This window comes from Rhinatrema bivittatum, chromosome 1 (assembly GCF_901001135.1).
Source record: "Rhinatrema bivittatum chromosome 1, aRhiBiv1.1, whole genome shotgun sequence".
NCBI lineage: Eukaryota > Metazoa > Chordata > Amphibia > Gymnophiona > Rhinatrematidae > Rhinatrema > Rhinatrema bivittatum.
The window spans coordinates 77,558,216-77,585,594 of NC_042615.1; the positions used below are offsets into that span (position 1 = coordinate 77,558,216).

The 27,379-nt window shown below is 42.3% G+C and overlaps 1 protein-coding gene across 1 annotated transcript in view; it reads right to left on the reverse strand.

The window, feature by feature from the left end:
• NAF1 (nuclear assembly factor 1 ribonucleoprotein) overlaps window positions 1-27,379 on the reverse strand; it is a 344,209-nt gene that overhangs the window by 276,373 nt on the left and 40,457 nt on the right. The window lies entirely within an intron of this gene.

Sequence of the window (27,379 nt, forward strand, 5' to 3'; positions counted from 1 at the left end):
CAAACTTCCATCAAGCAAAGAGGGAGTCACCAAAGAGGTAAGGTGGGCGGAGTGGAGACGTCGGGCAGCGACGGTCGCAACACTTGGCTTTCATGGACCAGGGTCTATTGCTCTGACCACCAGGTCACTACTTTAGTCCAGAACTTTGACTGTTTCTGTCTGCTTGTCATCAACAAGAAGTCGGGAAGACAACTGCGCCCGTCCGTAAGGAAGCGCGGCGACCATCGGTAATGGTGTTGGTGGAGTCATATAAGTGAAGAAGATCTCATTAAGCTTCTTCTATGTCATGCAGTACTCAAAGGCCAAGTGTCTTGGGGCAAAGCGCCAGAGACTGGAGACATACATGAAAGACTATGCCATATAAATTATGTGAGTCTCCATTGCCATAAGGAGCATTGTAGATGGAGCGCCTTTCCATCGAAATGGTCGGGTGGGTATGGGATGAAGACCAGAAGCCTGTACGTCCCTGACCCCTATCTTCATTTTATTTCTTTTTTTTTTTTTATTCCCTCCCGATCGAAGACTGAGGGAATTGGGCTCTGAAGTATTAGATTTTCGTAGATGGAATTCGATAGGAAAATGGCGGTCTTCCGAAGGGGAACTTCTAGGCTCTATCCGTAAGGCAGGCTCTGCCAGGGTGTCAGAAAAAACTCTGGCGGATTTTGAACTGAAATGTGGCTACGGACCACATGAGTACTCACTCCAAGGTTGTGTTCCCCCTTTTCTCAGGAAATCAATGAGTTGGAACTCCTGAAGGAGAGACTGGCCATAGTAGGTGAACAGGGTGTGGGGGGCACCCTGTGGAGAAACAAGCTTGATGGATATGAGTGCTCCAAGGAGACCACTTGGAAACTGCAGGGTGTCCATGCCATGTCGGCGGTTGTTGAAGATGACGTTCTATAGATGCTACAACTGCAAGATCTCTGGAAGTTGAAGACAACACGAGGGACCCCACCGGCTGAGTTGCAGTGTCCGTCGGGTGCAGTAATGCCAGCGGTATGTCGCTGTCTGGTCCTCTGGGGGTAACCTGAACCCCACCGGTGATCGAAAAAGAAGGATTTTTCTTCTGTTTTTTTTTTTTTTTGTTTGGGTTTGTCGATCAACCCACGAGAGGAAGGGCTTGCAGGGCGCCCATGCCTGACAATGATCTCTGGGTGGTCCAGAGGCATCAAGGTGGATACATCCGCGATGGCGCCAAGCAGTCAGTGGGATTGCATCGCAGGGCTGAGTGATTCGATGTTGATGAGCCCTACATTGATGAAGTGCTGTTGATGCGCTAGGTAACCCGCAGACGCATCAGAGTGCCTGGTGCGCCGATGGACGCGCCCGAGTGCCATGGATGCGTTGGTGCACTCGTAAAAGTTCTGTTGCACTTGAGCGATAGTTGGCACAGCACAGCGTTTCTGCATGGCCAGCACATGCATCAGTGCTCTGGCATGCTGGTACTTGGTTCGGTGCTTGCGGCAGTGCTCCCGGGCCTCCAGCGTGCACTGGCACACACTTCGGCGTTTGCCTCAGTGCTCCGGCGAATGAATTGATTGCTTCTGTGCTTCAGCCCACGTGTCGGTGCTTCTTACTTCCAGCGCGTGCCAACGCACGCATCAGTGCCTCAGCGGCACATCATTCCTTCGGTGTGACAGTGGACGCATCGGTGAGTCGACATGCGTCGGTGCCTCAGCGTGCCAATGCGCTGATGAAATGTTAGCGCTTCGCTGCTCGATGCATCGGTGGGTCGAGGACACCGATGCAGTTTTTTGGTTTTTTTTCTTTTAAACAAGCGTGCGGTTGCCCCCGGAGCTCTCCTTGGTGCCGGCCCGAGAGAAACGGGAGGCCGTGGAGGCTCAAATTGAAGGTCTGTAGCAGTTGGGGGGGGGGGGGGGGTGCCCGGAAAAGATAGTCACTTCTCCTAGGGGCAGCTAGCTATCCTGCTAGTGTTCTGTTTCCTCTTCTTTTTTTTTTTTTTTAGAAAATTGAGGAGAAAGGAAGAGAGAGAGAGAGAGAGTGCCACGTGCACTCAGTTGTGTGGAAAAAAACAGACTGAGGAGGCTTAAGGCAGCACGGGATTATGCAAGCAGGCTTGCCTCGCTGACAAAGATCAGTTTTCAGCTTTGAGAGCTCCACCACCTAGTGGCATGGAGGACATCTCAGACAGCATGGCTAATTCATGCTGCTTATCTACGGGAAAAGAACCAATACATACACTGCAAAAAATAAAAGGAGGTTTTGCTTTACAAGTATTAACTTGCAGAGATGAAACTGCTCCTCAATCACTTCCTTCAGATGTACTCACAAACCACTTATTTTCTGGTCAACAGAATACCGATAAAATTAAAAATTCTAATTGGACTATCGGAGAATACATAAAAACTAGGAACTCCAAGTCTGGTGTGTGGCTTGGTTGAGTAGTTTAGCCTTTAAAACATATGCTGGAAAGTGGAACTGCACTTGCATAATGACTGTGAAAACCATCACTATGTTTCAAGGAGCAAAATAAATGTCTTGGAGTAAAATCTTTAAGTCAAGAATAGGAGCAAGCAAAGAATTTGCTTCAGTAGTAGCTGCAAGACAGCAGCAAAAATAAAAATGGTGAAAATGATAACATGATTTGTTTAAAACCATGAAACTATTAAGATTCTCCCTCTAATCTGAAATGAGAGGTAAAGCAGCTTAAAAATAATGGAGACTTGTGCTTAAGTGCTGTACCACAGGGACAACTTTTGTTATCATATATATAATGAATTCCATATTTTAATATGAAAGAGCTGCTCTTTTGCTTACTAAAAATTAAATATTTACATTTACAACCATTTTATAAAGGCTCCCGAAGGGGTGTGTGTGTGTACTACAGGACTCAACACTTCACTGGGGCTGAAGGTGCCCTGCAGGGAGGTAAGCCAGTCACCCTAAAAGGAGTGTGCAACTGAACCAAGATGTGTGCAGGCCCGATCAACACAAGATGGAAGTTGAGCCACGTGATGGCTCCTATAGTCAATGTGAATGCCAGTGAGAACTGCAACTAAGAGAAGCAGCTGCTATTGTTTTCCATAATCGAGCAATCCGTCTTCATCCTATAATTTAGATGGTATCATCAGAAACAAACTTGCTAAGCTTCTCGTCTTGACAAACTTTGCATCCAAGTATGAGGCACAATTCAGTTCACCAGATGTCTACCAACTCATGTTGTCATCCACGTGCGAATCTGCATTCATCTACAAGCTAAGAAGTCATATTGGAAGCCCACCAATCGTGTGCCAGTGGACTTTGCCAATCTCCAATCAATATCAACATTTGAATTATACGCATTTGCATGAAGTCTTAATGAAGAAAAGGCTTTGGACTTCACACATGAACCATACAAGACTTTTTCTGAAGCTCAAGCCTAAGCTTCAAGACAAAACTGCTCAGGACAGCTCTGATCCATTAACTACGGAGTACCTGCCTATTCATATTTGTCGATCTCATACTTGTACAAGCCTTTGCAAGTCAAGCCAATCTTCACTCCTGCCTGTTCAACTGGGTCTGCTGCCTTGAATCTGGGGGGTTAACCTGGCATTTTCCTACCAGAGGTCCAGCTGACTATCCTCTGTGCCACAAGACAGGACACTGACTAGACCCTTTAAGGAAGATGATCTAATTGCAGTGGAGATTGAGAGAGTGAGACTGCCCCATGACAGCTTTATGTACTCCTGATCAGAATAAAATTAACTGGCTAAATTACTACTTTAAGTGGGGTAGTTAATTGGCAATGTGTCTTTAAAGTGCAAGTTAACTTTGGGCTAGACATAAGATATATTTCCGACTATTGTAATAACAGTGATTAACTGTTAAACCAAATTTAAAAAACAGCATTTACTATATATAAAACCACTGTATATTTTGTGCTGCTTTAATACAAATTATCAACCTCAAGAAAGTTGCAAACCTTCTGCTCTCTTTTCATGAACTTGGACCTTATTTTACCTGATTTAAAAGTAAGAAAGACCATGTAAGACTAAGTTGAAATTTGTACTTAGCAGATAATTTCCTTTCCTTTAGTCCTAGCAGACAAGTCCACACCTGCGAGATTCATCTGTGTACCAGTAGGTGGAAGCAGCAGAGAACACTTTTACGTATCTTTCCGCTATTGCCACTAATTATTCTGGGATAGCCGGGTGGTTCTCCAGAAGACTCTTGCCCTAGCCCATCCGGTTGGTGATCTGCCCTTTTTTTTGTATAACCTCTTTCTTTTTTTTTCTTCTCTTGGGGGGGGGGGGGGGGGGGACGACGACACAGACTTGGACTAGTCTGCTAGTACTAAATGAAAGGAAATTATCTTGTAAGTACAAATATCACCTTCCCTTTTCGTCCTGCAGACTAGTCCACACCTGTGGGGTGTGCTGAAGCAGTACCTAGTTTGGGCCGGTTCCCAATACCTGTTTACTAAAACTCAGTTCCTGCTCTACCTGCAAGTCTAGCCTATAATGCTTTGTAAACATGCCACAGGAGGATCATGTTGCTGCTCTGCAAATATGCTGAGGCATTGCTGCCCTGCTCTCTGCCCATGAGGCTGCTTGTGGTCTCGTTGAATGCGCACACAAAGCCCCCAGGGCCTGCTTTCTTTGCCCAATATATGCTGCTACTATCGTTTTCTTAATTCAGCGTACAATTGAGAGTTTAGATTTATTTATTTATTTATTTATTTTTAGTTTTTATATACCGATCTTCTTGCATTAGATACAAATCAAACCGGTTTACAATGAACAAAAAACTTGCCTGTAGGCGATACATGGAACCATGAATGTCTAAGAAAAACTCTGGGTAACATAGTCAGAAAGTTAACTAACCAGGAAAACAATTTGAATTACATAGTAATAAAGGTCACAATAAGCGATCGATCCAATTAAATTGGGCTTGGATCCATTAAGGTGGAGGAAATGAGATGATGTGCAGAGGGCTAGGAATAGGGAAAGATAAGCAGAATAAGACCAAAGGGTATCTGAGGGTCTCTTCAAGGGAACATGAGTTAGAGAAAATAAAAGTGAAATATGAGAAAGTATAACAAACCAAACCATACTTGTGAAGAGAAATGAGCAGGGATGTGTTGCGAAAAAGGAGAGAATGTGTTAGCTAAAATGAGGGTTCTGGAAACGCAAGGTTGAATAACCATGTTTTTAGTTTTTTCTTGAAGGAGATTGGGCAGGAGTCCTGTCGGAGGTCTGGTGGGAGAGTGTTCCATTGAGTGGGACCTGCGGTAGAAAAGGCCCTGTTCCTTAGAGACATTTTAGCTTGAGGGACGAAGAGAGTGCCTTGGTAAGCTCTTCTCATTGGTCTAGTGGAGTTATTAGGGCGAACCTGGAAGGTGAGATCGATTGGGGCAAGATTGTGTAGTGTTTTGTGCCCTTTCTTTGGCCCTCCAGCAGAACAAATATCCTGTCTTCCTAGTTACCATCAAGTCCCATTTCGGATTTCCCCACCTTTCTACACTCTTAAGAATGCTTCTTCTATTGGTTCCCATTCACCCAGGTCTAGCTTGTGCCAGCATACATAATCTGCTTGGTATTCTCTTTCCTTGCTATGTAACTGACTGTCAGCAACATTAGCCGTTTTACCTCTTCCTCTAACTACATGTCCCTCTTGTCTGTTTATATAAGCCACTGCTGTGTGCTGTCGTATAGACTTTTTCTCAATTTGGGGCTTAAGTCTCTGAGCGCTAACCTTACTGCTCTCAACTCTAACAGTTTTGTTTAGTCCTCCCTTGCCTTGGCTGACAACTTGCCTTGCACTGCTTGCCCTTTGCAGTTGCTCCCCAGCCTAATCTGCTGGTACCTGTTGTTAACATGATCCACCTTGGAGGAATTAGAATGACCCCTGTTAATAAGTTTTCTCCCCCCAGCCACCAGCGCAGGCTAAACTTGACCTGGTTGGTCAGCCAGAGCCTCTATCCATATTTTTGGTTGCCGAGGTCCCATCATGGAAGCAGCACTCTCTGCAGCGGGTGCATATGAACTTTCATCCACAAACTTTCTCACCTGGTACCTTATTTTGTCCACCCTCGCCTGTGTCAAGAATACCTTTACCTGCTTGGTATCGAACAGGGCCCCTTTGGGCCAACTGCAGACTGCTCTTGAGCTCGTTTACTACCCATCCCAATACCTCGAGGAGCGCCCTTACCTTCCCTGTGAAGTCTCTGCTTTCCTCCTCCACCGTGGCTCTGATTAGCCAGTCATCCAAATATGGGTGTACTGGGATATCCTCTTTCCTTAGCACTGCTGCCACTACAACCATCACCTTTGTGAAGGTTCTCGGAGTTGTAGCTAGTCCAGTGCTCTGAACTGATAATGGTCTCCCAGAACTGCAAATCTCAAATACCTCCAATGGGCCTCTCTGATGGGGATACGGAGATAAGCCTCTGATAGGTCTAGAGTCAGGAATTCCACGTTCCTGACTGCCGCTATCACGGACCTCAGTGTCTCCATCTTAAATGTTTGGACTTTGAGAACCTTGCTCACCCTCTCCAAATCTAATACTGGGCCGAATGCTCCCTCTTTTTTGGGAACTAAAAAATATAGGGCATAGCAACCTGTCCCTCTTTCTGGGCCTGAAACTGGCACTATTGCCTTTAGTGCTAGTAGCTTGTGTAAAGTTTCTCCGATTGCCTTGCTCTTGTCTTTCAACCTGCAAGGAGACATTAGAAAAAATTCCGGTGCTGGGGCAGAAAATTCCAGAGTATATCCCAGACAAATCACACCCAGGACCCACCTATCCCTGGTAATTCAGACCCTCTCCTTGGTCCCCTGGCCCTATCCTCTAGGAGTCTCTGAGGTTTTGTGTCCACAAGACCCTTCATTAAGGTGTCTAGACCCTCTCCAAACAGATGTCCTTTAAAGGGCAGGAAGCTCAGCCTTGCTTTTGAGGGGGCATCTGCCACCTAATGCCTGAGCCACAAGAATCTCCTTGCCACTACCATCTATGCCATTTGTTTGGCCGAGGCTCTAAGTCATAAAATGTGTCTTCCAGAAAAGCTGTCCCTGACTCTATTCTGGCCAAGTTCTCCCCTGGGCTTTCATCCATGCCTAATACTTCATCCTGGAACTGTTGCAGCCATTTGATTATTGCTCTAGCTACAGAGCCCCCACACACTGCTGCCTATGACAGGCTATCAGTTTCAAATGCTTTTTTTCAGAAAGGCTTCTACCTTCCCTATCTTGAGCATCTCTCAAAGCTAAACCCCCTTCCACCAGGATAATTGTCTTTATTGACACTGCAGCTACCAGGGCATCTACCTTCAGAACCTTAAACCAACTTTCCACCTCTCTCTGCTATAGGGGGTTTAGTGTAGTGATTAGGAATTTAGATTTCAAAGCTGAGTCTGGTGTCACCCATTCTCCCTCAATCATTTCTTTTATGGCCAGGTAGAGGGGAAATTATGTTGCCGGTTTCCTGATACCACTGAAAATTGGATCCCCTTGCAATTCCTTTTCCTCCTCCTTGTCTTTGCCTGTCTCCTGTAGGTTTAATTCTTGCATTATTTTGACTATCAAGAGGGTTAACTCCTCCTTCCTAAACAACCTCACTGTTACATCTCTCCCCTCCCTCTCCTCCTCCATAGGAGAATCAGCCAGGAGTTCAAAGTCTCCTTAATCACTTTCAAAGCCCTCAGGGCAAAGTGGGGGTAGGAACAGTGGGGGGGCGCTTCCTCGGTCCTTGGTTTCTTTGAACCTGAAGAATGCTATGAACATTTACGAGACATGAACCCAAAGATTCCCTCTAGAGCCTCCCCTTTGGGATTCAATTGTTGTTATAGGGCTGGTGCATCAACATTATAAATTTAGAGGAAACTTCCAATTCCTGCCTTGCACCTCCTTTCTTCCTCATTACCGAGATTTCCCCTGAACTTGGGTCTGACTGCCTTTTGACAGCATCCCCCCCAATGTCGTGCCCTTTGCCCACTCTGCTTGCTTTCGCAGCTCCCTCTGAGCTGGGGTCGGCAGCGCATCAGTCTACGATCTGCTCCTCCCCTTCTCTCCTCCATTCCACTGCTTACCTCCAGGAGACTGCAAGAAGTCGTAGCGGGGGCAGAAAGAGCCCGCAATGGAGCTCTGTCTCCTCTCTTGGCCATGCCCCGAGCCATCGGAAGGGGAGAAAAGATAAACTGTGTCCCGACAATGAAAAACTCCATCCGCTCCCTATGACCGTACAACTCCCTCTCCCAGAACTGCCCTATGCAGACCACGGCTTCATTTTTTCTTCCTCAGAGGTTGTTACCAAGGTCACAAACCCGAGAGAAGGGGACCTTCTCAGAGCCTCTATCCTACATTTCCGTCCCTACTTCTTCCTCTTTTTTTTTTGTTTTTGTGCCCAGCTAACCAGCCTACCACCACCTAGCCGGAGGCAGAGAACTACTGGAGAACCACCCAGCTATCCCACAATATATAGCGGCAATAGCATAAAGAAACAAAAAAGTTCTCTGCCTCCACATACAGGTACTCAGAGGAATCCTGCAGGTGTGGACTAGTCTGCAGGACGAAAAAAAAGTATCCCATACAACTCAGAGTGTGTACAGAAATCTGTTAATGAGACCATGGCATGTTTTATTGTCTACAGTTAACCCTCTTTTTTTTTTGGGTGGGTGGGGGAGAATTCAGCTAAACAAATATGGGATTCAGTCTTGCACAAAGTGCTAGAAACAAGTGTGAGGCAAAAAGAAAAAAAAAAATCTAATAAATTGTTTAGAGTTAGAGACAAGAGGAAATGCCCAACCACTCACTGCTCAATTAACAGTAGCTTCACAAAGTCTAATCTTGGGTATATAATTTCACGTCACCAGCTTGCTACTGGCACCCAGAAATTTCACACTGGCAGCTGAAAGCCAGTGGGCTGGGGCGGAGGAGGGGATAGGGGAAATTAGAAAGCAGGAGTGCTAATAATTAAAAGGCTGTAGAAACGGAAGCAGCAATTTCTTAAAATGTGTGGCTTGGCTGCACATTTTACTTTCTGAATCGCGCGGGCATACCTAACAGGGCCATCAACATGCATTTGCATGTTGAGGGCGCTATTAGGTGCCGCGGGTTGGACGGGCGTTTTCCTCCCCTTACTGAATAAGGGGTAAGGGAAAACGCACATCCAAGAGCAGGTTAACAGTGCGCTCCTGTATCGGCCTGTTCATTAGCTATGATTGTGGGTCATTAAGAGAAGATGCACAGCAATGACAGAAACAGATGGATTATGATTTTATAAAGTCCTTTGTTGTTATTTTAAGTTCATTTGTGTTGTGTTGCTTGATTTGTTTTTACATTTATATATCATGCAGCTTGTTTTTACCTTATTGCTCAGATCTTTTTTTAAATTGGGCATTTCATAAACCTCCAAGGAACTTAAGGGTCCTCCCAGGAACTTAAGGGTTTAGTATGTCAAGAAAAAAAAAAAAAAGGAGAAAATCAAGACTTTATTTTGATGGAATGTAGCCAGGAGAGTAAAACAATATTAAACAGATTCTCCCAATCAGTCAGCAGCATCGCCCTTTCTACCCCCCATCCCCTGCATAGCATGTCCCTTTCTCTCCATGCCCCCTCCCCAATTCCCGCAACAGTATTCCTATTTTCTAGTTGTGGTTTCAGGCTCCTCTTCCTTTGGCAGTGTGCTTGCTGTGGCTCCAGTGCTTTGTACTTCTGCTTTTGTGCAAGGCCAGAGAGCCTGCTAGGGACATGTTTCCACTGGAGAGAGGCACCGGACAGCAGGCATTCTGGCTGCTTGGCGGGGAGGGGGGAAGGCAGGACTTGAAACATCGGTGACACTGGAGGGGGTGCACTTTCGCTGGTGGGGGTGGGTCTTGAAACGCAGTACGTGCTCTAGCCTGCAATGGTTTCCACCAGTGGAAGGAGCCCTTGAAATGCTGCATCCGCAGCTCTGGTGCTGCTCTTCAATTAGTCTAAAATTAGGGACAAAATCATGAGATTTGCCATACTGGGGCAGAACAAAAAAAAAAGTCTCCCACTGTGGCTGATCCAGATCACAAGTACCTGACAAGATCCCAAAAGATTGCTAGATTCCTTGCTGCATATTACAGGGATAAGCAGTGAATTTTCCCCATGTCCACCTTATTAATGGTTTATGGACTTTTCCTCCCGGAACCTGTCCAAACCTTTTTTAAACCAGCTACACTAAGAGCTTTTACCACATCCTCCAGCAACAAATTCCAAAGTTTAATTATGGATTGAGTAAAAAATATTTTCTTCTATTTGTCATAAATGTATTATCTAGTGATTTTATTGTGTCCCCTGGTCTTTGTACTTTTTTAAAGAATAAACAACCAAGTCACGTTTAACCCATTCCACTCCACTCATTTTATAGACCTCTATCATATCTTCATCTCAGCTGTCTCTTCTCCAAGCTGAAGAGCCCTAACCTTTTTAGCCTTTCCTCATAGGGAAATCATTCTTTTAACCCTGCTATATCTTTTTTTGAGATGAGGTGACCAGAAATGCACACAAAATTCAAAGTGTGGTCGCACCATGGACTGATATAGAGGCAATCTCTGTTTTATTCTCCATTTCTATCCTAATTCTTCCTAGAATTCAATTTGTTTTTTTGAATGCTACCATACACTGAGCAGAGGATTTCAATATACTGCCCTCCACAATGATGCCTAGAAAGACTAGGGGGCCACCATGAAGTTAGCATGTGGCACATTTAAAACTAATCGGAGAAAGTTCTTTTTCACTCAATGCACAATTAAACTCTGGAATTTGTTGCCAGAGGATGTGGTTAGTGCAGTTAGTGTAGCTGTGTTTTAAAAAGGATTGGATAAGTTCTTAAAGGAGAAGTCCATTACCTGCTATTAATTAAGTTGACTTAGAAAATAGCCACTGCTATTACTAGCAACGTTAACATGCAATAGACTTAGTTTTTGGGTACTTGCCAGATTCTTATGGCCTGGATTGGCCACTGTTGGAAACAGGATGCTGGGCTTGATGGACCCTTGATCTGACCCAGTATGGCAAGTTCTTATGTTCTTTTCCTGGTGGTGACTCCCAATATGGAATCTTGCATTGTGCAGCTATAATTTGCATTGTTCTTCCCTACATGCATCACTTTGCACTTATCCACATTAAATGTCATCTGCCATTGGGATGCCCCGTCACCCAGTCTCACAAGGTCCTCTTGCAATTTCTCTTAATTCTCTTGTGATTTAGCAACTTTGAATAATTTTGTATCAGCAAATGTGATCACCTCACTCATTGTTCCCCTCACTAAGTCAATTATAAATAAATTAAAAAGCAGAGGTCCCACTATTCACATTTCTACACTGAGAAAACAGACCCTGGTTTCTACTTTTTAATAAGTTCTCAAGCCACAATAGAACATTAAGGGGTAGATTTTATAAATTTGCGCACACGCGTACTTTTGTTCGCGCACCAGGCGCGAACAAGAGTACGCGGTATTTCAATAGATAAGCACGTAGGTGCGTGTATCCATTAAAATCCAGGGTCGGCAGCCTGCACGCGCCGAGCCACGCAGCCTGCCTCCGTTCCCTCCGAGGCCGCTCCAAAATCGGAGCGGCCTCGGAGGGCTGGTCCGGGGGCCGCGGCCATGCCCCCGGAACACCCCCGATGATGCGCCGGCCGCAACACGCTCCCCGACACGCCCCCCCCCCGGAACGCCCCCGATGACGGGCTTGCGCGCGCCGCCGAGCCTACTCAACATAGGCTTGGCGAGCGCAGGGGGAGTTTGGGCCAGGTTTTCGGGGGATACGCACCTATCTTACGTGCGTACCCCTTTGAAAATCTGGCCCTAAAACCATAAGAACATGCCATACTGGGTCAGACCAAGGGTCCCATCAAGCCCAGCATCCTGTTTCCAACAGTAGCCAATCCAGGCCATAAGAACCTGGCAAGTACCCAAAAACTAAGTCTATTCCATGTTAACGTTGCTAGTAATAGCAGTGGCTATTTTCTAAGTCAACTTAATTAATAGCAGGTAATGGACTTCTCCTCTAAGAACTTATCCAATCCTTTTTAAAACACAGCTACACTAACTGCACTAACCACATCCTCTGGCAACAAATTCCAGAGTTTAATTGTGCATTGAATAAAAAAACTTTCTCCGATTAGTTTTAAATGTGCCACATACTAACTTCATGGAGTGCCCCTAGTCTCTCTGTTATCCAAAAGAGTAAATAACCGATTCACATCTACCGGTTCTAGACCTCTCATGATTTTAAACACCTCTATCATATCCCCCCCTCAGCAGTCTCTTCTCCAAGCTGAAAGGTCCTAACCTCTTTAGTCTTTCCTCATAGGGGAGCTGTTCCATTCCTATATGTTGGTAGCCCTTCTCTGTACTTTCTCCATCGCAATTACATCTTTTTTGAGATGCGGCGACCAGAATTATACACAGTATTCAAGGTGCCATCTCACCATGGAGCGATACAGAGACATTATGACATTTTTCGTTTTATTCACTATTTCCTTTCTAATAATTCCCAACATTCTGTTTGCTTTTTTGACTGCCACAGCACACTGAACAGACAATTTCAATGTGTTATCCACTATGACGCCTAGATCTCTTTCTTGGGTTGTAGCACCCAATATGGAACCTAAATTGTGTAACTATAGCATGGGTTATTTTTCCCTATATGCATCACCTTGCACTTGTCCACATTAAATTTAATCTGCCATTTTGATGCCCAATTTTCAAGTCTCACAAGGTCTTCATGCAGTTTATCACAATCTGCTTGTGATTTAATTACTTTGAACAATTTTGTATCATCTGCAAATTTGATTACCTCACTCGTCATATTTCTTTCCAGATCATTTATAAATATATTGAAAAGTAAGGGTCCTAATACAGATCCCTGAGGCACTCCACTGCCCACTCCCTCCCACTGAGAAAATTGTCCATTTAATCCTACTTTCTGTTTCCAGTCTTTTAGCCAGTTTGCAATCCACGAAAGGACATCGCCACCTATCCCATGACTTTTTAGTTTTCCTAGAAGCCTCTCATGAGAAACTTTGTCAAATGCCTTCTGAAAATCCAAGTTCACTACATCTACCGGTTCACCTTTATCCACATGTTTATTAGCTCCTTCAAAAAAGTGAAGCAGATTTGTGAGGCAAGACTTGCCTCCTCTCCCATGACATTTTAATTTCCTCAAGAGTCACATACATTCTGAAAATCCAGATACTGTATCAACTGGCTCACCATTATCCATGTTTATTCACACCTTCAAAACATTAGTGAGGCAAGACTTCCTTTGGCTGAATTCATGTTGCCTTTCTTCCATTGAAAACTTTGACTACCTTTAAGTTCAATAATATTGTTCTTTATAACAGTTTCAACCATTATTCCCAGCTGTGAAGTCAGTTTTTTAGATCACACCTAGACCCTTTTTTGAAAAACTAATGCTACAGTGACCACCATCTAACCTTCAAGTACTGTACCTGATTTTAATGATAGTTTACAGATTACTAACAGTAGGTCTGAAATTTTATTTTTCAGATCTTTCAGCACTCTGTGATGTATACCATCTGGTCCAGGTGATTTACTACTCTTTAGTTTGCCAATTTGCCCAATTACATCTTCCAGGTTCACAGATTTATTTCAGTCCCTCTAAATCATCACCTTTAAATATCTTTCTGGCATGGGTAGCTGTCGTGTATCTTCTTTAGTATAGACAGTTATGGCCTTGCCCTCCCTTAGTGTCCTTTTACCCCAGCTGACTCTGTCAAAAGCTTTTTATTTCGAATATAATCTGAAAAAGCTTTTATTATGAGTTATTGCTTGCATAGTAAGCTTCTTTTCAAATCCAGCATTGCATTCCTTAACATTGCTTTGCATTTAACTTGCTAGTCAAACTGTTTCTTGTTTTCTTCACTCAGATCCCTTTTCCATTTTTTGAAAGATGTTCTTTTGGCTAGAACAGCCTCTCTCGCCTCTTCTTTGAACCATGCCAGCAGTCATTTGGCCTTCCTTCCACCTTTTTTAATGTGTGGACTAACGCTGGTCTGGGCTTCCAAGATGGTATTTTTAAACATCATGTAAACTCAGTTTAAGCAAATTGTCATCTTTGGAAAACTCTAGGAATTTATAGGTGAAAATAGATTTAAACAAGTAATGAAGGACCCTAACATATACCTAAATATAAGCTTAGTTATAAATACATTTATACAAATGGATGAATGTGGAGCCTGAAGCATAACTTGTCATCTGCTCTTTTCTAAAGCCTCTTTAGAATCATTGAAACGTACAGAATGTTTGTCATTTGTACCTACGTAACACAAAAGGACATGGTCCCCTTAAATGGTGGTTGTGCCAATCTTGCAACTAGTACTGTACACAATATGAACATGCAGGCATCACATTCTCATGCCCATTGCACTACTGAGAGCCAAGAATGGGCAGCTACCCACCAGCTTTAGCTTATCCTTTGAGGCTAATACTGAAAAAAAACAGTACTACCCTAATGGGTGATCTTGTTGTCTGGATTGTCTTATCTCCTATCTTTCTAAGTGAAAAGGATATGACCTACATAATTTGCTGAAGGGTTCAATATGTGCTAGCAGAGTGAGAGAGTCTTTTCTCTATAGACCAATGATTCTCAAACCTTTCCTGTGGGACCTTCAGCCATTTGGGTCTTCAGGATATCCACAATGAATACGCCTGAAATAAGTTTGCACGCAATGGAGGCAATACATGCAAATCTACCTCATACATATTTCTTTATGGATATCATAAAAACTTGACTGACTGGCAGTCCCAGGACAGGTTTAGGAACCACTGTTCTAGATGAGTGGTTCTCAGATTTGTCCTCAGGAATCCCCAAGCCTGTCTGGTTTTATGGAATTTCACAATGAATATGCATATTTGAATATAAAGGTAGCAATGCATACAAATGTATCTCATGCATATTTATTGTGGATATCCTGAAAACACAAATAACTGGGAGTCTCTGAGAACATGTTTGAGAACCACTGATCTACACTAACATTTCTCTTTGCACTTGTTGAATTCAGTCCATTAATGAAAGTCTCTTTTTTTTTTTTAATGCTTTGAGAACCAATCCCAAGGTGTAGTTGCTTTTGGTCTGGGGGATGGAGAAGTGCATTCTGCTTCCTAGATTCCAGGAAACAGCAGTGGAAGTAGCAAATATGCACCATTGGTTAAAGGAGGATCCTCAGAGGAATGAGTCCTGAAGGACCAGCTCTGTCTCATTGAGAAGATCCACCCTGTGAACATTTCCCTGTCATAGAAACATGATGACAGAAAAACACTATACGGCCTATCTAGTTTGCCCATCCACATCATACTATGCATCATATCTGCAGGGAAAGGCTAATTCAATAGCCATGTTTTCATCATCTGACAAAATGGCAGATATTCACTTCAATATCTGGAGGCAGCAAATTCCATAATTCTGGCACAAAACAAGTAAATGCAGTGCAACTAGTCCAGGAATGCCTAACTCCAGTCCTTGGGTGCCACACATGGGCCAGGTTTTCAGGATATCTACAATGAATATGCATGAGAAAGATTGTCTCTTGACAACCTGGCCCGTTTGTGGCACTCAAGGACTGGAGTTCACCATTCCTGATTTAGTCATAGCAAGTTTAGCTGTGGCAGGAGATGAAAGAGCAAGCAAAGAATGCTGTGAGGAGCATAGCATTCTAGATGGTGCATAGTTCATCAATAAGCCAGCCACACAACTTGAGCCATTATAAGAAGACACTTGAATATGATTGATAAGCACTTACATTTTTTCCTAAACTAGATAGGCAACCAATGCAAGCTCTTCAAGATTGGTGTAATATCGTCATTCACCTTGCGGCCCACAAGTATCCTGGAATCTGTATTTTACTAAATCTGAAATCACTTTAACAAATCCAAAGATGAACCATAGTTGAGAGTTATAATAATTTTGCTAGTGATCAAGGCATGTCTAGCAATCACCAAATTGGTCTGCAAAAGATATGGGTATTGTCTTAGCCACTGTAAATGCATGAAAACAGCTTTAATACTGATGATACCTGGGCTACCATACAGGCCGATTCAGTAAAAACGCGGCAGAGCGGACGAACGCCCGCTCTCCCGGCCACTCGCCGGTGCGTGCGATACAGTATGCAAATGAGGTGGTGCAGTAGAATCGGGCAAAAGGTGGCGCTCGGGACACTAGCGCATCCATAGCGCCTCTTTTAGCCTGGAGCAGCAGCTGTCAGCGGGTTTGACAGCCGACGCTCAATTTTGCCAGCGTCGGTTCTCGAGCCCGCTGACAGCCGCAGGCTCGGAAACCGGATGCCAGCAAAATTGAGCGTCCGGTTTTCGGCCCAACAACTGCGGGCTGAATTCAAAAATTATTTTTTTTTTTAACTTTTTTTACTCTTTGGGACCTCCGACTTAATATCGCCATTACATTAAGTCGGAGGGTGCACAGAAAAGCAGTGCCAGAAGAAATTAGCGCCTACCTTTGGGTCGGCGCTAGTTTCTGAAAGTAAAATGTGCGGCTTGGCTTTCTGTATCCCACATGCATACCTAATAGGGCCATCAACATGCATTTGCATGTTGAAGGCGCTATTAGGTGCCGCGGGTTGGATGCGCGTTTTCCTCCCCTTACTGAATAAGGGGTAAGGGAAAACACGCGTCCAAGAGCAGGCTAACAGTGCGCACTGTGTGCACTGTACTGTATCGGCCTGATTGTTAGCTGGGAGGCCAGCAGGACTCCCAGACTCCACATCACTTCCCTGGGCTAAAGCTCTATACCCAAGCCTGATGGATAAATTGTAAGAACTCTGTTCCTCTTACTCAGCCAGAGTAGTTTTGATTTAGTGGGGTTTAGCTTCAATCTGTGCATCTCTAGTCAATCAGCAGCACTGAATAGGAAAGTTCTTAGTTTAGCTACAGCAGGGCCCTAGTCATTAAAAACATTTACACAGAGCTGAGTGTCATATGTCACATTTGATCACAAACTTCTGGATCATCTCAACTAAAGGGCATAAACAAATGATAAGGAGTACTGAGATTAAAATATACCCCTGGGGTTCTCCATATGTAAGGGGCCTAGGAGTGGAGCAGATATTTGCCAGTTTCACAGTATAAGATCTATTTGTCATAAAGGACTCAAATCACAGAAACAAATTTTGCATATCTTTCCTGATTTCATCCAGTCACTAGATACAGTCCATTCACACAAAAACTAAACAAGCAGCAATTATTTACCTATCCAGTTGCCAAAGTAATATCTTTCCTTAACTGCTTTCTCATATGATTACAACTAACAAATAAATACATACAAACAATTCAAACTACATTATTTCAATTAATTTACAAATCAAAAGCCATTATGTCTTATCTATTTTAATTATCCAATAGCAATTAGCTCATAAAACTATTTAAAATTAGTTCATATACTACAAATAATTTCCCCAATTCATAAAAAAGGCAAAATCAAACTCCTCCTTTAAACCAATTGGAGATAAGATTCAAATGATAAATCAAAAATGATCCCCTCATTAATAATCTTTTCAGTTTATCACATCCCTTGGTAGTATTTTAATTTTCTACAAACCAATGAAGTTTTATTTTTAAAGTTTCCTCCAAGATAGTCAATTAGTCAATGTCACGTCTCCTTTTCAGTCTAGTTTATTAAAGGGAAACAAGACTTATGGAATCTGTTCCCCCTGAGTGTCTCTCCTTCAACTTTTGAGCCATTCATTTAATTTCATTCAAATTTCTGCCAGAGATAGCATGACCAGTTATCCCCACCCCCAATCTGTTTGTACCCCAATTCCTCTGTATTTAGAATCACAATTTGCTTTATATCTTAGCTTTACAGGGAAACAAGCTGAATTAGTTCAGTTAAGTTAAAACCTCAGGAAGATCAGAGTATGTTGTAATGTCATTGAACCCTTCCTTAGAACATATAGGTCCTGAATGACAGTTTACATACAAGATCCCCCATTTACAAAAGGCACTGCTCTCTTCCAATGTCTAGCAAAATGAGCTTGAAATATAGCAAAATGCCATGCAAACTAAGATCAGCTGAAATCACTGGGAGGACAGATTATATTGTGATGCCATTCAGGATTTTAAAAGCTGCCCTACATTGCTTAATAAAACCAATCATAGGCAAATTTCTGTACCAAAAAGGTAGAAACTAGGCATACATACATCTCCTTTACTGTATTTCAATATTCCATTATCCTTACCTTTAATTTCTTTAAGATGGCCAAGCTGATGCATTTCATAATCACAATATAACATTATGTCAGTGCTATCAAATGACAATATTTTAATGTTCAATTCTGCAGTCACAGGAAATATTTTCATTCTGTATATTCATAAACCCTACAAATGGGTGAACTTGTAAAATCCATTAATTTTTGTATAAAACGACTAGTAATGCTTTGCAATTTCTTTTCTCCATCATTTGTAAATGGTTTAATTCCTCTACAGTATAGAAGTAACAGTGCTGTCAATCAAATCAACCACCCAAAAAAAACCAGAAGATGTAATCATGTAAAAATTGCATATTCGTATTTTCCCCGCTTATGAGGGAGATATTAACTTTAAGCAGCAGATAAACAAAGACATTTAAAAAAAAAAGGGGGGGGGGGAACAGTTTGGCTTAATATTTTGAAGCATGTAGTTCATATATTATAATATACAGCTGGGGGTGAATACTTAAATATAATTAGGATAAGCTGGGGGAAGCTCCTGAAGGGTATTCTATTTGTCTACCAAATGGACAAATACTATATAAACTTCTCAAGTACATGAATAGGCCTCTCGTATGGACATTTTTATTCTGGTCTATCACATAAGATTCTCAGAATGCATGGAAAAAGGACATTAAAGATTAAACAGATTAGATTTCTGCAATGAACTTCTCATATGGTTAAAATGGACATTTAAAATCTGTTATAATTGGGATTTTCCACTACAATACTTTACAGTATTCACAAGACAGCTACGGAGAAGTTTGGAATCTTTCACTGACAGGTAAACACAAACTTTGTGAACATTGGCAATTACCACCATAGACTGAGAACATGATTGGAAATGAGCCTGGAGTTTCAGTATTGCCAAATATTGATTAGCTGGAAAAAAAAACCAAAAAAACAGCAGAACTTTTGTTTAATAGAAGCATCATATACGTGAGCAGGAACAAACAGCATGGGATGTGAGGACCACTGTGACCAGGATATTCTACGGTGTAGACAAAATCATCAAACAGAGACAGCCAATGAACTGATAGATATACGCAATCATAGTGCATGAGCAGAGCTCTATAAAAGGAACTAGGTCTGGTACCAGAATATGGGCATATGGGCATCCAACCAGCCCCAACACAGATGGAGAGGAATCCAGGGAAGTCTAGAATCCTTGGCCATGTTACAGGACAGCTCACTTCATTGAGTGATAAGAGGGAGGAAACTGGATATACAGAAAGGCATTAGTTTGCATATCATATGGTATACGAAACTGAACTTTGAAAACAGACATTTACCTATACAAATCCTCAATAAATTACTGTGTGTATATTATCCTAGAGCCTCTGAATTTGTGCAAGAGTGTGCAAAGTGCCAGAGTGGAAGTATACTGCTTAGCAGGCCGATATAGTAAAAATCACGGGAGAGCGGGCGAGTGCCCGCTCTCCCGGCATGCGCGCAGGCCACTCTCCTGTGCGCACAATTCAGTAAATACAATTATTCAAATTAGGGCCCACGGTAAAAAGAGGCGCTAGAGACACTAGAGCATCCCTAGCGCCTCTTTTTTTTTTTTTTTTTTTTACAGGAGCGGCGGTTTGCGGTTCCCAAACCCGCTGACAGCTACGGGTTCGGAAACCAGATGCCAGAAAAATTGAGCGTCCGGTTTTCAACCCGTGAGCCACGGGCCGATTTTTAAATTTTTATTTTTATTTTTTTTTAATTATTTTTAACTTTTGGGACCTCCGACTTAATATCGCCATGATATCAAGTCGGAGGGTGTACAGAAAAGCAGTAAAAACTGCTTTTCTGTACACCCTCCGACTTGATATCATGGTCTGTACACTTTCCCGGTGCCGAGAGAAATTAACGCCTACTTTTGGGTAGGTGCTAATTTCTGAAAGTAAAATGTGCGGCTTGGCGCTATTAGTTTCGGGAGGGGGGTTGGACGCGCTCCGCTGGAGCGCACTGTGCTGTATTGGCCTGATAATATGATAAGTGCCCAATGCTTTTCATCATTAAACTTCCCATAACACAATATTATAATACATTAATCTAAAGATGGCTGCCTTTTCAATATAAGCAATTTTTCTTCCATTTCATAAAAACACTAGAAAATACTGTAAAGTTGGTGCAAATGCACACATATCTATGCCAACAGCTATCATGAATGCTACATGACAAGATATCTAGCCATAAATATGCATAAATTCACCTTGAGTGCTTCTAAAGCACAAGGAAGAGGGGCAGACTATAGATTTCTTATTTTAATATACCCAGAGATATGATGAACCCTAAAGGTTCAGACTGGCAACATGAAAACCATAACCAGGAGTCGGAAAATCCCAAGCCCCTGAAAGTTCCAGCCAACTGCAGAGACTGAGGCCAAAGTTCAGCAAAGAGGAAAAGGACAGGATAGGGAGAGGCAGAATGGGAAAAAAAAAGCAAAAAAAAGCAAAACAGAAGGAAAACAAGGCAATACCCCCCCTCTGACAAAATCAACACAAAAGAAAAAGCAAACATCAGACTGAATTAGAAGGAAAAGAAAATGTCCCCATCTCCTAAATGCGTTGGCTCTCACCTAACTTTTCTATTTCTCAGACTCCTCCCCCTCCCCAGGTCATCCTATTAGCAGTATGGTGTAACCAGAATTATTTGCCTGCTGCTTTTAATTTGTAATGAACTAGAGATGCAACAGTCATGCTTCTTACAGCATGAAAAGTATTTTTACATTGCTATAAACTGTACAAGAAAAAGGCACCTACTGAAAACATAATATATATATTTTTTTTTATATAGGTCAAAGAGATAGCCATAGTTCAGTTTTAGATTTTTTTAAATGTCAGGCCAAGAATCATTCTAGGAAACATCTCAAGTTTATCAGACCAATAATTTATGTTTGACTCTATGGTAGCCTGGTTTAAAGGGTCATACTAAATTACATTGGCTTTCACATTCACTGCAACAGATGCTATCTTTGTACATTCATCTTGTAACTAATCCTTTAAAGGTAATGCATTCCTGATAAATGGGAGGCAACGGACATGTTAACATCAAAATAGCTAAATGCCAGCCATTTATTTCTTTTTATTTATTTTAAAATATTTCTAAACCACGCTCTTGTTACTCGAGGCAGCTTACATAGTTAAAAACATTTGTACCTAAAAAATATAAAAATAGTCCAATGCAGTAACAAAATATAAAACATATAAGCAGGGCCTGATGTACTTCAGATTGTATGCCTTAGTAAACAAGAAGGTTTTTAGGGCCTTTTAAAATTATTTTTTGCATGAAATATTACTGACAATTCCACAGAAGGGGACCTGCCACAGAGAAAGCTCTTTTTCAAGTAACTTCAAGCCTGGCAATTTTGACAACTGGGACTTCCAGGAGGTTTTTTTGTTTGTTGAGGATCTCAATTGTCTGGCAGGCTTGTAGAGGCGGAGGGCAGCATTTAACCAGATAGACAAATCTTTCTGAATCAAGTTGTGAAGGATGGTTAAGATTTTTTACTGTATTCTGTATGAAACAGGTAACCAAGAGTAAATGGTGCTAGAGTAAATGGTCTCTATGTTGTGCAAAGGGTGTATGGTTGTTGCTGGAAGTCCAAGGTAAAGTGAAGTACAATAGTCTAGCTGATTTAAGATTAGGGACTGAAGTATTAAACAAAAATCCTGTTTTTCAAGAGGCTTCAACTTTTTTAATAGGTGCTATTTGTAAAAGGAGGAGAAAACTACTTTTGAGATGATACATTGAGTGATTACAATCAAGCAAAACTCCATGATTTCTTGCACTTAGAATGGAAATGCCTTGAAAGACTATGGGTGCTGAAGTACCTTTGTCCCTTAATTATGTGCCAGACTAGCTAGTCACTGAAGCTTAAAAAAAGGAAAAAAAAAATCTAAATTTTTTCAGCTACTTCGGGTTTCCAGCTCAACTGGAACCAGTGCTGGAACCTGGTGCCAGAAGCCTTCATTCGCCACTATCCAGGGATTTCTCTTCTTATTTTATTTTTAGCACAGTCCTAGCAGTGACAGTCTTGGACTCGGAGCTATGCACTAGGGCTACTTCTGGAGCTTTGCAGTCATGGGCCCTAAATCCAGCCACTAGATGTCATAACCATGAATATGACTTCCTCCTCCCCACCCTCCCAAAAGGATGTGAACACTGCTGCCATAGCATCCCTGGCGCTAGAAGATCCAACCTGAGAATCAAAACCCAGGCTCCTCCACATTGTAATGAACAGCAATGCCATCAAGCTACTAGACCAGCCAAGACAGATACGTTCTTAAATATCTAAGCTCATCTCAATTTCTAGCAATACTGTTCATCAATTCAATCCAATCCAATCCACTTCCATTTACAATGTCACTATACAGAAAAGCAACAGTACTGCTAAGCAAGCGAATTTTCTAAAACATTTCAATCTATTCTAACGCAGCTACAATGCAACTATGCTGCTATGTTCTGTGCTAGTATGAACTCAAGGATGGAAAATATTTACAGAACGTGGGCACAAGCCAACATTTGTAATTTAATTTGATTCATAGTCCGCCTTTTGTGACTAGTCAGTCACTTCGAAGCAGATTACATTCAAGTACAGTAGATTCTGACTTACCCAAGAAGGCTCACAATCTAAAGGCCTCATTTACTCACCATTTTTCCAGAAAACCTTTAGGAAATAGGCCCCTAAAATTTATACTGGAGGATGAAGTAGCATGCCCATGGACAAAAAGAGCATCAACAGGATTTGAACCAGGCTGCGCTGCTACTCATCCACTCTCATTAGGAGCCAGGGAATTTTAACTGAGAATGTATCTATTTTTTTGTGCTTCTTGGGGCCGATGTAATAAGCTGCTGTAAACCTTCCATGGGTTTTTGGGCATGTAATTGCACATGTAGGTAATAACGCATTCAGCATGGGAAAAATGTGCAGATAAACCTGCACAAAAAAACCCACAGCAGGTTTTGCACAAATGCATGCAAATGGCATGTAAAGGAGGCAATTATCCATTCATGGGCTATGCAGGGATCAGCGCCAGCAGGGAGAAAGGTTAGTGCGGGGTTTGGTTTTTTTTAGCACTGGGTCAGGACAGGAGTGAAAGCGCCTGTCTGGAAGCACCTGGGACTTGCTGATCGCGATCGCTCCTACCACTTTGGCAGCTTTTGGTCCCAATCCTGGTCCCAGCAATGCTGTGGCTCAGGTAGTGTCGGCGCTTGTCTGTAGCCCCCAGAGATCATTACCCGGCTCCTGATCTCTCCCAGAGGGGCTAATCAATGCTTTATTGCAAATCAAGACATGACAGCGCACATGACTCATGCATAATATAATCTGCAATCTTCAAATGTGCAAGAAATAAAGTAGTCAGTCCCCTAGCTCAGCCAAATATTTCTGAGTTTGCTCTCTGGTGTTCAGTAACAGTCTCTTTTCCTTGGAAGACTTATAGCAGGGAAAATTCAGACAGAATCGCTGACCTCAACGGAATAATTCTGAACAGGAGAGCGCCATTTGTTTACGTGCTTCTGAGACCTTCTGTGAGAAGTCATTAAAAAGAAAACGTCTGATCTTCATATTCCAGTGGTCTTTTCCTTTTTTTGTATGTATGTTTGCCATCAAGATGAGAAACATAGAACATGATGGCATGGTACACAGATGGTTCACTTCATTCCTAGTCAAAATGGGCACACACACATCTGACATCTTCCAATGTGATACAGGCGTCCCTCAAGGCTCAGCCCTTTCAGCAACACTATTCAACATCTACAAGCTCCCACTGTGCAAATTACTAAGGAATCTAGGAATAACGTTCTTCTTATCTGTGGACGACTTACAATTTTACATACCATTCTCTAGATCTTTTGAAAACACAGCCTCAATACTCTCTCTATATATGAAACCAATACAACAAGAACTAGCGCAACTTAAAGTGACATTAAACCCCCCCCAAAAAAACAGAAATTATCTGGCTTAGAAACTCATTGACTGTTAAACTACCTGTCCTAGACCTGGCTAATTTTCAAATTAATCCCTCAAATCAAGTACAGGATTTAGGTATACAGTTAGATGTGAACCTCACAATGAAAATGCACATCAGAAAATTAATCAAAACAGGTTAAACCAAGTTACATATTCTACATCGGTTGAAACCATTAACTCTAGCAGACTTCCGTACTGTTCTGCAAACTCTAATCTCAAACATTGACTACTGCAACTCCCTACTACTAGGTCTTCCAGCAAGTAACTTAAAACCACTATAACTATTGCAAAATGCTGCAGCAAGACTATTACTAGGATCTAGGAAATATGATCACATTACACCAGCGCTGGTATCACTGCATTTGCTCCCAGTTCAATCCAGAATTTACTATAAAGTATTAACGATAATATTCAACATCATCAGCATATTAGGAATGACACTACAACCTTACAATCCTCAACTTGAAATGGCTGTTCAGGATTGTGTATGATTTAACTTAGAGACATCAGAATAAACAGAACCACAAAAAACAAGGACAAAAAATGTTAATTGAACCTTGAAGTATAAAGCAATGATAGAATGCAAGATCCTCAAAACAACTCACTGACGAGGACGTGAAAACCATAACTTATTTTCATTATCCAAACTATCTGCCTTTCGTACTAGATCAATGTTAATATGTACTAGAAAACTGAATCTGCCTATCTAGCAAATGACTGCCTTTGCATCCCACCTCTGTATCCAATCCATATTTCTTTGTTAATTGTGTTAGAATTATGAATGTCACTTTGTAAACCGCTGTGATCTATAAATGGAACAACGGTATACAAAATGCCTAAAATAAATAAATAAAATAAATGAGGCAAATTTTATCAGCAAGTATGTGAGCAATGACCGGGCGAGCACATTGAGCATCATCTCGCATAGGCCCAATCCTGTGAACCAGCTCCACCACGATTGGCTCAGTTTCCAGTGAGAGGCCTATAGATTCCGGTAGCCAAACTTGCATAAACAGAATCAGTTTGTCCTCTTTGACCCGTTCTGGAAGCCCAATAATCCTCAAATTGTTTCTGTGTGTCCGATTCTCCTGGTCTTCAGTACACTCATGAAGAAGGGCATTATCTTTTTTAAACCTCAGCTGTCTGCATCACAAATTGGTCAGACGCAATTTCTTTTGAGGATACCCAATGTCCGAGATCCACTATAGTCGCAGCGTGTTTTTCCATGCCTTCCTTTATTTCATCCAGAGAAGATTATAATTTGGACAGCCGATCTTCCAAGTTCGTCGAAACAAGCTTGGCACTATTATGAACTAAGTCCTCTTTAAGGTCAGAGTTCCTTTTTCAATCTCCACTGCCATATTGAGTTCTGGGGTCTTTACTTAGTCTCTCTCTTTATCCTTTGCTAATCACATTGATTTCACAGACATCCTCACCAGAACACCATTGCTAGTAGTCAGGACATCAACAATTCTTTAAGGTATCAGGAAAATAAGTACTTAGGGGTGATTAAATTATCAAATAAAAATAGGCCCTCACAGAGCTTCTCCATATGAGACTTCTCAAGAAGTCGAAACTATTTATTTTTGAATAGTAGTAACTTGAAATAGTTAGAAATGGGTTTGCAACATTTTTCCATTAGAGTCTTTTTTTTCCCCATAGCTTTCTGCATCGGAGCTTTCATACAGGTATTGGCACATGTATTAGGTATTCCAAGGATTTTTTTTGTGTGTATCATTTGCATGCTGTCTCCTTATTACCTCCCGCTGAGGCGCCTGCTTTTGCAGAATGCATTAAAAAAAAAAAATGTGCAGAAAATAGCACCGATTTCAGCACAGGTCTTATTACATCGGCTCCCTTGCATTTTATTTTTTACATTTTCCCTTTCTTTTCTCTTCCCTTTCTCCAGCACCCCCCCCCCCCCCCCCCACCTACTCCAGCTGCTTTCTTTTCTCTAGGCTTTTTTCTTCCCCTTAGGCCTTTGTCCCCCCCTCTTCTTCAGAGCTCTTCTCCTCCCCATTCCCTCCCACAGGTTCTCCACTTGAATATAGAAACATAGAACTGACGACAGAAAAAGACCAAACAGCCCATCCAGTCTGCCCAGCAAGCTCCCACACTTATATTCCCATTCTTATCTGTTTTACCGACCACGAAGTTCAGGGTCCTTGTTGGTAACTGTTTGATTTGAATTTCCTGCCACCCCCTGCCATTGATGCAAAGTGTAATGTTGGAGTTGCATCAAAGGTAAATCATAAGGCTTAATGGTTTAGGGTAGTAACCGCCTCATCAAGCAAGTTACCCAGATGCTTATTTACCCAAACTGCACAGATCAATGCCTTGTTGGATGTTGTCTGAATGTAAATCCTCTTTTCCACATTTCCCCCTGCCGTTGAAGCAGAGAGCAATTCTGTATATGTATTCAAAGTGAAGTACCAGGCTTGGTTTAGGGTAGTAACTGCCGCAATAAGCAAGCTACCCCCACGCTTATTTGTTTACCCAGACTGTGTAGTTCAGTCCTTGTTGGTTGTTGTCTGAATGCAAATCCTCTTTTCCACATTTCCCCTTGCCATTGATACAGAGAGCAATGGCCTGAAGGCAAGGACAGCCCTCGACCAAGGCATCACCTCTCAAGGTCTGGCCCTGCCACAGCATTGATGTAACACCTCTTACCTCCTCAGCAGCACCTTCTGGTCACAGGCTCCTCTAACATAGCTCCTGGAATCATGCTACATCCAATGATCCTAACTAAAAGGAGACTGCAGCTCCTGAGCCTGTATACAGGCCCTGAATATATGTTTTCATGTGGTTCTAGCTGATGACATCATCACTCCCTGAATATATAAGGAAGCGCAGTACTCCTAGCCAGTGCCTTAGCAACAGATCATTCTGGGATTCCTCCGCCTAGATGTGACTGGCGCTCCAGTCCATGCCTGTTTCCTACCTGGCGCCACTACTGAATCCTCATTTGCCCTGGCTCCTGCTTGCCCTGCATCTCCTTGCCTTTGGAAAGACATGAATTTGAATTTATAAAATTTCATATTCTGTTCATTCACAAGCATATCACGCTCAAGGCGGACTTCCTTGTTGCTGACCCACCCTGACCCTTTGACATTGCTTGGCTTGCCTCCTCGTCTTTGAGTGAACGCTGCCTGCCTCTCGTCTCTGCCTGGACTCTGCCTGTAGCCGACTACATATTGGCCATTGCCAGTCAGGGCCTAGTCTGTGC